This window comes from Leucoraja erinacea, chromosome 14 (genome assembly GCF_028641065.1).
Source record: "Leucoraja erinacea ecotype New England chromosome 14, Leri_hhj_1, whole genome shotgun sequence".
NCBI lineage: Eukaryota > Metazoa > Chordata > Chondrichthyes > Rajiformes > Rajidae > Leucoraja > Leucoraja erinaceus.
Genome location: NC_073390.1, coordinates 6,663,618 through 6,675,424, shown reverse-complemented (window position 1 = coordinate 6,675,424; position 11,807 = coordinate 6,663,618).

Below are 11,807 nucleotides of genomic sequence, written 5' to 3'. Positions count from 1 at the left end.
AATCTTGGAGATGATTGAACCTATTGACCCATGAAAGTAAGCATGCAGGTACAGCAGGCAGTGAAGAAAGCGAATGGCATCTTGGCCTTGATAACAAGAGGAGTTGAGTATAGGAGCAAAGAGGACCTTCTGCAGTCGTATGGGGCCCTGTTGAGACCACACCTGGAGTATTGTGTGCAGTTTTGGTCCCCTAATTTGAGGAATGACATTCTTGCTATTGAGGGAGTGCAGTGCAATTTTACAAGGTTAACTCCCGGGATGGCAGGGGTGTCATATGCTGAGAGAATGGAGCGGCTGAGCTTGTATACTCTGGAGTTTAGAACGATGAGAGGAAATCTTACTGAAACATATAAGATTATTAAGGGTTTGGACATGCTAGAGGCAGGAAATTTGTTCCCGATGTTGGGGGAGTCCAGAATCAGGGACCACAGTTTCAGAATAATGGGTAAGCCATTTAGAATGGAGATGATGAAACACTTTTTCTCACAGAGAGTTTTTTGAGTCTGTGTAAATCTCTGCCTCAGAGGCGGTGGAGGCCGGTTCTCTGGACACTTTCAAGAGAGAGCTAGATAGAGCTTTTAAAGATAGCGGAGTCAGGGGATATGGGGAGAAGGCAGGAACAGTGTACTAATTGGGGAAGATCACATTAAATGGTGGTGCTGGCTCGAAGGGCCAAATGGCCTGCTCCTGCACCTATTGTCTATTGTCTATTGTCTATTGCTCAGTTTATGTGTTAATGAGAAGAAATTCAGCCTCAACAATTACTTAAATGAGCAATCCTTCATTCTGAAAATATCTCTGTAGTTCGTGATGGCTTCTACTTTGGGGAACATCTTCTTAGTATCCATCCTGTCAATAACCCTCAAAAATATGTGCTCTAATTCCTCTAAATTCTATTGTGTCTTGGTCCAACCTGCTCAAACCTTCATCATCCATCATCTCTTTCAGGGATCAACCAAGCAAATATTTTCTGCATTGTTTCCAATGCAGGAATATCTCCTTCCTTAAAGACAGAAATCATCATTAAGTGTGGCACGGTGGTGCAGCGGTGGAGCTGTTGCCTTACAGACCAAAGACCCGGGTTCAATCCGGTCTACGGATGTTGTTTGTATGGAGTTTGTACGTTCTCCCCATGACCTGCGTGGGTTTTCACCAGGATCTCCGGTTTCCTCCCACACTCCAAAGATGTACAGGTTTGTAGGTCAATTGGCTTGGTATAATTGTAAATTGTCCCTAGTGGTTAACTCTTCATGGGCCACAGATGTCTGTGTTTTAACTACACACTGCTCCCCAGTTCTGGAGCTGCTGTCCATTAAAGCTAGACCTTTCCACCTCCCCATCGCTCCCGGACGAGCTTAACACCTTATATGACCGGTTCGATGCAAGCAACACAACGCCCACCATGTGCCCACAGGTGTGTAATAGGATTACCACACTGACCCTACAAACGGCAGACGTAAGGCGGTCCTGTGCTGATCAACTGGCAGAGGTGTTCACCAACATCTTCAACCTCTCCTTGAGTCTGTCTGTGGTTCTCACCCCCTTCAAAGCATCCACCATTGTTCCTGTTGCAAAGAAACCAGTAACCTCCTGTTTAAATGATCAGCGTCCTGTCGCACTGACATCAGTCATCATGAAGTGCTTCGAGCGACTAGTCAAAACCGACATCTGCTCCTCTCTCCCTGACACCTTGGACCCTCTTCAGTTTGCGTATAGACCAAACAGGGCCACGGACGATACCACCACCATGGCAACTCACATTGCGCTCACCCACCTGGACAAAGGGAATACATATGTGAGAATGTTCTTCATTGACTACAGCTCAGCATTCAACACCATCATTGCCTCAAAACTGGTCCCCAAGCTCCTTGATCTTGGACTGGAGACCTCCATCTGCGGCTGGATATTCGACTTCCTGACGGGCAGGCCCCAAGTGGTGATAATTGGCAGCAACACCTCTTTCTCACTGATCTTCAACCCAGGCACACCACAGGGCCGTGTGCTCAGTCCTCTCCTGTATTCCCTGTTCACGCACGACTGTACTGCCAAGCACAGCTCCAACATCATCCTAAAGTTTGCTGACGACACGACCACATCGGTGATGCTGAGGTTGAAAGGGTCAGCAGCTTCAAGTTCCTCGGTGTGCACATCACTGAGGACCTCTCCTGGACACTGCACACGGACAGCAATAACAAAGAAAGCCGCCAGCGGATCTTTTTCCTGAGAAGACTGAGGAGGTTTGGCATGAACGCCATCATCCTCACAAACTTCTACAGATGCACCATCGTGAGTCTGCTGACGGGCTGCATCACAGTCTGGTACGGGAACTGTTCAGCCCACAGCCGCAAATCACTACAGAGTGGTGAAGGCGACACATTTTCGGAAGGCACGCAGTATCATCAAGCACACAGACTGTTCTCCTTGTTACAAAATTCTTAAGGGGTTGGACAGGCTAGATGCAGGAAGATTGTTCCCGATGTTAGGGAAGTCCAGGACAAGGGGTCACAGCTTAAGGATAAAGGGGAAATCCTTTAAAACCGAGATGAGAAGAAGTTTTTTCACGCAGAGAGTGGTGAATCTCTGGAACTCTCTGCCACAGAGGGTAGTTGAGGCCAGTTCATTGGCTATATTTAAGAGGGAGTTAGATGTGGCCCTTGTGGCTAAGGGGATCAGGGGGTATGGAGAGAAGGCAGGTACGGGATACTGAGTTGGATGATCAGCCATGATCATATTGAATGGCGGTGCAGGCTCGAAGGGCCGAATGGCCTACTCCTGCACCTAATTTCTATGTTTCTATGTTACCGTCAGGCAGATGATACAGGAGCATGGCTGCACGTACCACCAGGCTTAGGAACAGTTTTTATCATCAGGCCATCAGGCTTCTGAACTCATAAACACATTTCACATCATATATGTTGATTAATTTATTATTGTCTTTTTTACCCTACCAATGTCATTTTTATCTTATTTTATCCTTGTTATATCATTGCTGAGGTGACCCATTGTCTTGTGAAACACATTTCATTGTACTGTTGACCTAGTGTGAGCCTACATATGACAAATAAAACTGAATTGAATTGAATTGAATTGAAAATTGAATAGTGTGTGTAGGATAGTGTTACTGTGCGGAGATCGCTGGTTGGCGCGGACTCGATGGGCCAAAGGGCCTGTTTCCACGCTGTTTCTCTTAAGGGCCTGTCCCACTTAGCCGACTTATTTTGCGAGTGCAGGCGACTGTCATAGTCTTGTTGTAGAAGACAACCGTGTAGAAGACAACCTACGACTATGTGGAAGATAAGCTACGACTATCTACGACTTAATCGCCAATGCATGCGTGGCAATTGGTGACCCAATAGTGGGGACTGAAGACGACCACCTTCGGCTTACAGACGACTCCACCCACGATCACAGAAAGCAAAGTCAAGTCAAGTCAAGTCAAGTTTATTTGTCACATACACATACGAGATGTGCAGTGAAATGAAAGTGGCAATGCTCATGGACTTTTGTGCAAAAAGACCAACAACCAAACAACCAAAACAAACTATAAACACAATCATAACACACATATACCTTTACATAATAAATAATGGAAGGAAAAACGTTCAGTAGAGTTAGTCCCTGGTGAGATAGGCGTTTACAATCCGAATGGCCTCTGGGAAGAAACTCCTTCTCAACCTCTCTGTTCTCACCGCATGGCAACGGAGGCATTTGCCTGACCGTAGCAGCTGGAACAGTCCGTTGCAGGGGTGGAAGGGGTCTCTCATGATATTGTTGGCTCTGGAGTTGCACCTCCTGATGTATAGATCCTGCAGGGGGGCAAGTGAAGTTCCCATAGTGCATTCGGCCGAACGCACTACTCTCTGCAGAGCCTTCTTGTCCTTGGCAGAGCAATTCCCAAACCAGATGGTAATGTTCCTGGACAAGATGCTTTCCACCGCCGCTGCGTAGAAGCACTGGAGGATCCTCGGAGACACTCTGAATTTCTTCAATTGCCTGAGGTGGTAAAGGCGCTGCCTTGCCTTACTCATGAGTGCTGAGGCGTGTGATGCCCATGTCATATCCTCGGAGATGTGGACTCCCAGATATTTAAAACAGTTCACCCTATCCACAGGATCCCCATTTATCCTCAATCCTCAAAATCCTCAAACTACGACAAGCTACGACAAGCTACGTCTCTATAGTCGTAAGATCACCTAAAAGAATGACATTAGATTTTACAAGCATGTTCTTTTAAATTCATTGTATTGCTTGTTTTAGTATTAGATTTATCGAGATGTATAAAAATAAAATCCTTTTAAATGCAGTGCATTTGAAGTGCTTGTGCCCGTTTGCTTCATCAAAATGAATGTGAAAAGTCAAACTTTAAATACAGTGCATTCCTTCCTTGCGTTTGTGTGTGTTTCAATTATCTAAATATATGAGAAATGAAATATGAGATATAAGTGATGTCATGAGGGACTGCTATGAAAAAGAATGATATTCATGCATCAATTTGAGATTAAAAAGTCAGGAATTTCCTTTATTGGTAAAGAAACATACAAATGTTGATAACAGCCTGGTGCGTGATGTTGAGGGTTGTGCCCTGCCCCTGGGCTGAAGCCTTCTCCTCTGAGCTATGTCTCACACCGTCTGATCCATTGAAAGCAAAATTGCCCAATGACCGTGCACTAGAATTACAGCGAATCACGTGCTGCTGTTTACATACCTTTTTTTTCGCAATGAGCCAATGAAAATGACCGGTCAGCAAAGACTAAGATTACCCATGACTACCTACGATTATCTACGACCCCACTACGAGACCTACGACTACAAAAGTATCGATTATCTCCATGGTGACCAATTTTAGGTCGCAGAAACATTTTCAACATGTTGACATTTTTCGGCGACCATACCGAGGCCGCGACTAGTTCCCAGAATGCGGGAACTCCTCCCGACCATGAAGGAGACCACCTGCGACCATGTGGCGACCATGTGGTGATCTTGTGCCGAGGCAGAGTCTCCTGCACTCTTCAAAGAGGTTGCCTAAGTGTAGGTCCTTTAACTAAACTAATCAAGAAGTTACATCATAACTTCCCAAAAAAGGCTTTCAGAATTACTTGATGATCCACCTACTCTGTTGTGTTTCATGCACGTCACCCAGATCCCATATGGCACTTCACAGACTCACTCCATTTAAGTAATATTTTGCCCATTCCTTCTCCTTTCAATCGCTTTCCTCACCTTTGCACATTGTAGTCCACCTGTCAACTTTTGCCCCCTAATTTCAGTGCCTCTTTACAGACTTCTGGTATCCTTCTCACAAATAGTACCCATCTTTGTTTCATCAATAAATTTGGCCATAGTACATCTTATCGCCTTTATCCAAGTCATTAAAATAGTTAAGGACCCAACATTGATCCCTGCGAAACCCCAGTTGTCAATGGGGTTGATTGCTGGTCAATTAACACATAGTTATTTCTTAAACTTTAAAATTAAATCTAATCCAGTTAGATGTGACCTAGCTCTCTCTAATTGCAAATTGACCCAACTATGTTACTACACATCACCTAAGATGGCGCCGGTGTGTGTGGCTGCTCGTCTGTCGCTCTGTCTGTGTTTGGTGTTTTTCTTTTGCACTATACAGCTAAAGTCTCTGCTGGTGTACGACCGTCATTCTCTTTTAGACCTTCGACATAATGTCGGTATGTTTGTCTACCATGAATATGAACATAACACCTTGCCCCCGTTTTTATCCGGAACCCCGACTCACCTGGACTGGGCCTGGCCTCGAAGGAAGCGTCGCCGATGCCGTGGAAAGCGCAGCGGTCGTCTGGTGAGTTTTAAACTGGATGCGCCCGGGCGCAGCCGTCAGCAGCTCCCTTGTCGGCGACTTCTCTGTGGGCTTCGTTTTCGGGGTCTCCAGCCCGGGGTTCCTCAACCTCCAGAGGGCACAGAGCGCTGCCTGCCTGCCACGACCCGGAGAGCTGGCCCGACGCGCCGCCTCGGAGGGGAGGGGGGCAGCCACCAGGTGAGCCCGCTTTTACGGGGTCTCTTGCCTGGCGCTTCTCAGCTGCCACCGGACCATCCCCTCCCGGAAGATACAGAGCGCTGCTTACCTGCTGCGGCCCGGAGAAGTGGCCCGACGCGCCGCCTTGGAGGGGAGGGGGACAGCCACCAGGTGAACCGGCAGCTTCAGGCTGTTCCTTTCTCCCCCCTTCCCCCCCCCCCCCCCCCCCCACCCTCTCGGATACGATCTGAGGCTGCAGCGGGACCTTTTCCGCTCCCCCTGCTCCCCTCGGCCCCGCCATCGCGGGGTGAACACCTGCGGACACTGCCCCGGGCTTCCAGTTCTGCAGACCTAAAGAGTCCATCCCCTTCCCGGGTTGGCCTGGTGAATGCCAGATCGCTGGCTAATAAAACTTTTATCTTGAGGGATTTCTTCTTCTCCCGAGACCTGGACTTCCTCTGGGTGACAGAGACTTGGATCGGTCCTGGTGAGTCCAGTACTTTTGTTGAACTTCTACCGGCGGGCTGCTCCTATTTCAACACGCCGCGGATGTCGGGCCGTGGTGGTGGAACTGCAGTCGTTTTTAAAAGCAATTTTAAATGCAAACAGTGCACTACGTTATCAACTTTTTCCAGCTTTGAAGCTACTTTGGTTGAGGTGGGTCGCCCCGGCACGGTGCTGTGTGGTGTCATCTACAGACCCCCCAAATACCATAAGGACTTTGTGAGTGACTTTTCTGAGTTTCTAGCTGGGATTATACCCAACTATGACCGTATCCTCTTGGTTGGGGACTTTAATATTCACGTGTGCTGTCCCGATAAACCGTTGACGAAGGACTTTTTAAATCTTATTGATTCTTTTAATTTTGCACAGTGTGTGTCTGGTCCCACACACGAACAGGGACATACATTGGACCTTGTACTATCTTATGGTTTGCCTGTGTTAAACTTGGAGGTCTGTGACAGTGTGTTTTCCGATCACATGCCGGTAATATTTGATGTTGGTTTCTCCAGTGCTGCAGTTAGACCTGTTGCGTCTGCTCGGCGCTGTCGGACCATTAACCCCTGTACTGCTGGCCAGTTCTCTGCCGCCTTCAATCAGCTCTGTGCCCCCTCTGCGTCCATTTCCATCGGTACGGAGGAGATTAGTTCTTGGTTCCACTCTTCCTGTAGAACTTTTCTCGACTCTGTGGCCCCATTAAAAACTTTGCAGCCCAGAGCTAAACCCAAGCCCTGGTTCTGTGACGCAACTCGTACAGCTCGACGGGAGTGTCGTAGAGCTGAGCGAATGTGGAGGAAGGACAGGCTAGAGGTTTCATCGCAAATCCTAAAGGACAGCTGGCGAAACTACCAAAATACTGTTAAAGAGGCAAAAAGATATTATCTCTCTAATATAATAGTGTCTAAGCGCCACGATCCACGTGCGTTATTCAAAACTATTGATTCTGTTTTAAATGCCCCACAGCCTGTCTGCCTGGAAGCATCGCCCGAATTGTGCAACGACTTCCTGCACTTCTTTATAAACAAGGTTGTTTCTATTAGGGCTCTTATCTCAGCTCCTGCCTCAGACCCACCTGTTCTGGCCCCTTGCCGGGTGGCATTTGATAAGTTTGTTCCCCTGACGCTGTCGGGTCTAGAGGATGTGGTTACCCATATCAAGCCGTCGGGTTCCCCATGTGATGCTGTCCCTCCTCTTCTTTTTAAAGAGGTCTTCCCGAGCATAGGGCACTCGGTCCTCGCCATCATAAACAGTAGCTTGTCTTCTGGGGTTGTCCCCGAAAAATTTAAACATGCTGTAGTGCAGCCATTACTCAAGAAACCTGGCCTGGACCAGACTGTCCTGGCCAATTTTAGGCCAATCTCCAAGCTGCCATTTATCTCGAAAATCATGGAGAAAGTAGTTTATGCCCAGCTGAAACTCTTCCTGGATGAGCACAACATCCGGGAGGTCTTTCAGTCTGGTTTCAAGGCTATGCATAACACAGAGTCGGCTTTGCTAAGGGTCTCTAACGACATCCTCCTGGCAAACGACTCCGGTAATTATGTGGTTCTTGTCTTGCTGGACCTATCTGCCGCCTTCGACACTGTGGACCATGGAATATTAATTTCCCGATTACAGCAACAAGTGGGCATCTGTGGCAGTGCCCTGGGATGGTTCAGGTCCTATCTGGCAGATAGAACCATGCGTGTAAGCCTTGGTGGCCTTGAATCCTCCTCTGCTCCCTTGGCATATGGGGTTCCACAGGGCTCAATTTTAGGGCCCCTGCTTTTCTCCCTTTATCTACTTCCACTGGGCTCAATTTTAAGAAGGCATGGCATCTCCTTTCACTTTTACGCGGATGATAGCCAGTTGTACATGCCACTCAGGAAAGAAGATAATTATTCCCTAAAATCACTTCTGTCTTGTCTTGAGGACATTAAGTCCTGGATGGCCTTAAACTTTCTGGGACTTAACGAAAAAAAGACAGAAGTGATTTTGTTCGGCCCTAATGGCTGCCATGAACCTCCCTCTGTTGACTTGGGTCCACTTGCAGTGTTCGTAAAGCCAACAGTTTTAAACCTGGGTTTTATGATGGACGGTGATTTTAAATTAGATAAACAAATAGGCGCAGTGGTTAAGTCCAGCTTCTTTCACCTAAGGAAGCTGGCAAAGGTGAAGCCCATTCTCGAGCGGCAGCATTTTGAAACAGTAATTCACGCCTTTATTTCATCTCGGCTGGATTACTGTAACGCGCTCTACTCTGGAGTCTCACGAGCTTCGTTGGCTCGTCTCCAGTTGGTCCAAAATGCTGCCGCTCGCCTTTTAACCGGAACTCGAAAGAGGGAGCACATTACGCCAATTTTGGCCTCCCTTCACTGGCTCCCAGTGCACTTTCGAGTTCATTTTAAAATTCTTTTATTTGTTTTTAAATCTTTGAATGGCCTCGCCCCGCCTTACCTCTCTGAGCTGCTCCACCTATATGCTCCTACCCGGTGCCTCAGGTCAGCGGATCAGCTGCTCCTTGAGGTACCAAGGTCTAAGCGGAAGCTCAGAGGGGATAGAGCCTTTTCTGTTGCTGCCCCGGCACTCTGGAACACCTTGCCACTGCAGATCAGACAGGCCCCTTCACTGTCCATCTTTAAATCCTCCCTAAAAACTCACTTTTATTCACTGGCTTTCGACACTGGCTGAGACATTGTTCCTGTTTTAGTGCTTTTAATGTCTTTTAATTTTTACTGTTTTTATAGTCCTGTCGTCTTAATGGTTTTAGTAGTTTGTAATAACTTTTTGTTGACTTCCCATGTACAGCACTTTGTGGTAACTGATGTTGTCTAAAAGCGCTTTATAAATAAAGTTATTATTATTATTATTATTATTATCACACGCGTTCCTATCTTGTTTGCACTTCATCAAATGCCATCTCAAAATAAAATAGACGACATCAAGTTCAAGTTCAAGTTGACATTTATTGTCACTGTACCAATTGGTACAGCGAGATTTGGGTTGCCATACAGCCATACCTCCCCGTTGGATTGCAACGTTGTCGTGGTCAGGAGCTTGTGTGTCTCAGTGACTCCTGGAACTATGCCAGTGGGAGATTCAACTCCTGTTAGGGTCTCCCATGCTGGACAGGTCAAAGGGTAGAGGCGAAATGAAGAGTGATCCACTGGTCCTCCAGGTTGGAGGTCACACACAGAGGGAGTACAAGGAGGGAAGAGATAAAGACTTAAGACTTTTGTCTTCCATCACAGTGAGGAGGTGCCTGGTGAACTCACTGTGGTGGATGTTAAATTTGTGTTTATTGTGTGTTTTTGTCTTTTTATTTTATGTATGACTGCATGGCAACGAAATTTCGTTCAGACCGAAAGGTCTGAATGACAAATAAATTCAATTCAATTCAATTCAATTCAATTCAATTCAATTCAATTCAAGCACAGGGCTAACAACGCTGTCTCGTAAAACAAATATGTTACGGAAACAGCGACTGAAGGAAGGCGTGATGGACTTCCAGGGCTATCGACAGATGCTAGGATGAATGTCAATGGTGAAAGCCGAAAGGAAGCCACTGGCAGGAAGGTGGAAGTTCTAAATGCCAAACATAAGACTAGGATAGTTTTAGGAATGTACGAACAATGTGTGACACAGGGAAACTAGCACAAGTGACATCAGAGATGAGACGCTACAACCTAGATATTCTTGGAGTAAGTGAAAGTGGATGGACGGGGTCAGGGAGACTTAGGACCAGCACAGGGGAGACAGTGTTGTACTCAGGAAGGGATGACAAGAAGCACAGAGAAGGAGTTAGCCATAATTTTAAAGAAAGGAGTAGAGAATTGTTTGACAGAGTGGGAACCTGTCAATAGTAGACTCATGAAGATCAGAATGGGGGGGAAGCAAATTAATACAACCATCACCCAGTGTTATGCTCCAATAAACGATAGTGATGATAGTGTTAAGGATGAATTCTATGAGCAAATACAGGCTGATTTAGAAAACACACCAAGACATGACATGAAGATTGTGATGGGGGACATGAATGCCAAGATTGGAATGCCACAGACCAGGAAAGAGCTATGGGGAAAAAGGTCTGTGGTACTATGAATGAGAATCAGATAGACCACTTGATGATTAACGGCACATGGAGACGCTCATTACTTGATGTTAATGTTAAATGGGGAGCTGATGTTGGTATGACCGCCTCGTCCTGGCTATTCTCAAAGTAAAACTGAGGAAAACAGGGAGTAAAAAGACAGGCTTGCGACAGTTTGACGTTGAGAAACTCCATGACCCAAAAGTGAAAGGTTCTTTCGTGTTACAATTAAGGAACAGGTTTCAGGCACTAGCAGATATGGATGATCACACAGAGCCAAATGCAAATGATATTAATACTGTGTGGGAACAAACCAAAATAGCTAATGTGAAAACCAATGAAGCCTACTTGGGTTTAGGCAGAAGACAAAAAAGGAGTGGATGACTAAGACACATGGCAAATCATTGAAAATAGGAGAAAATTAAAGAATCAAATAAAGGAGACAAAGTCCAAATGGCTGCAAGAAAGATACAAGATGCAGTGCCAAGAAGCAAACAAAGCAGTACAGAGGAAAGCCAGAGCTGACAAATAGGCGTACCTGGAAGTCTTGCTAATCAAGCAGAAGATGCAGCTGAGAAAGGGGAGGAAGGGAAGGTCTGCAAGATAACCAAGGCAATCTGTGGCAAAAATCGTCGAAACACTGAGACACCAATTGTGGACAAAAAGGGCCGACTCCTCACAACAGAAGCAGAACAAGAAGCTCGCTGGGCAGAACACTTTAATGAAGTACTGAATAGAGCACCACCCATAATAAAGGCTAACACCCAACAAGCAGAGGAAGGCCTGGGCATTAGCACTGAACCTCAACTAAGGAGGAAATTGTTACAGCCATTAAGTCTCTCAAAAGTGGAACAGCCCCTGCCCAAGATTACCTCAATGCAGAACTGTTCAAGGCAGACCCAGAACTTGCAGCTGAAATATTTGTAGCACTTTTCACAGCTATTTGGGAAAGGAAGGATATACCTGATGACTGGTCAGAAGGTCATCATTAAGATACAAAAGAAAGGCAACTTAAGAGAGTGTAACAATTGGAGAGGGATCACTCTTCTATCAATTCCAGATTATTATACAACATATCTCAGTAGTAGACAAACAGCTCAGGAAAGAACAGGCTTGATTTTGTGGTGGGAGGGGATGCATTGACCAGATATTTGCCCTTCGTAACATTATAGAACAGTGTACAGAGTGGCAGAGACAGATATACATCAACTTTGTTGATTTCGAGAAAGCATTTGACAGCATCAACTGAGA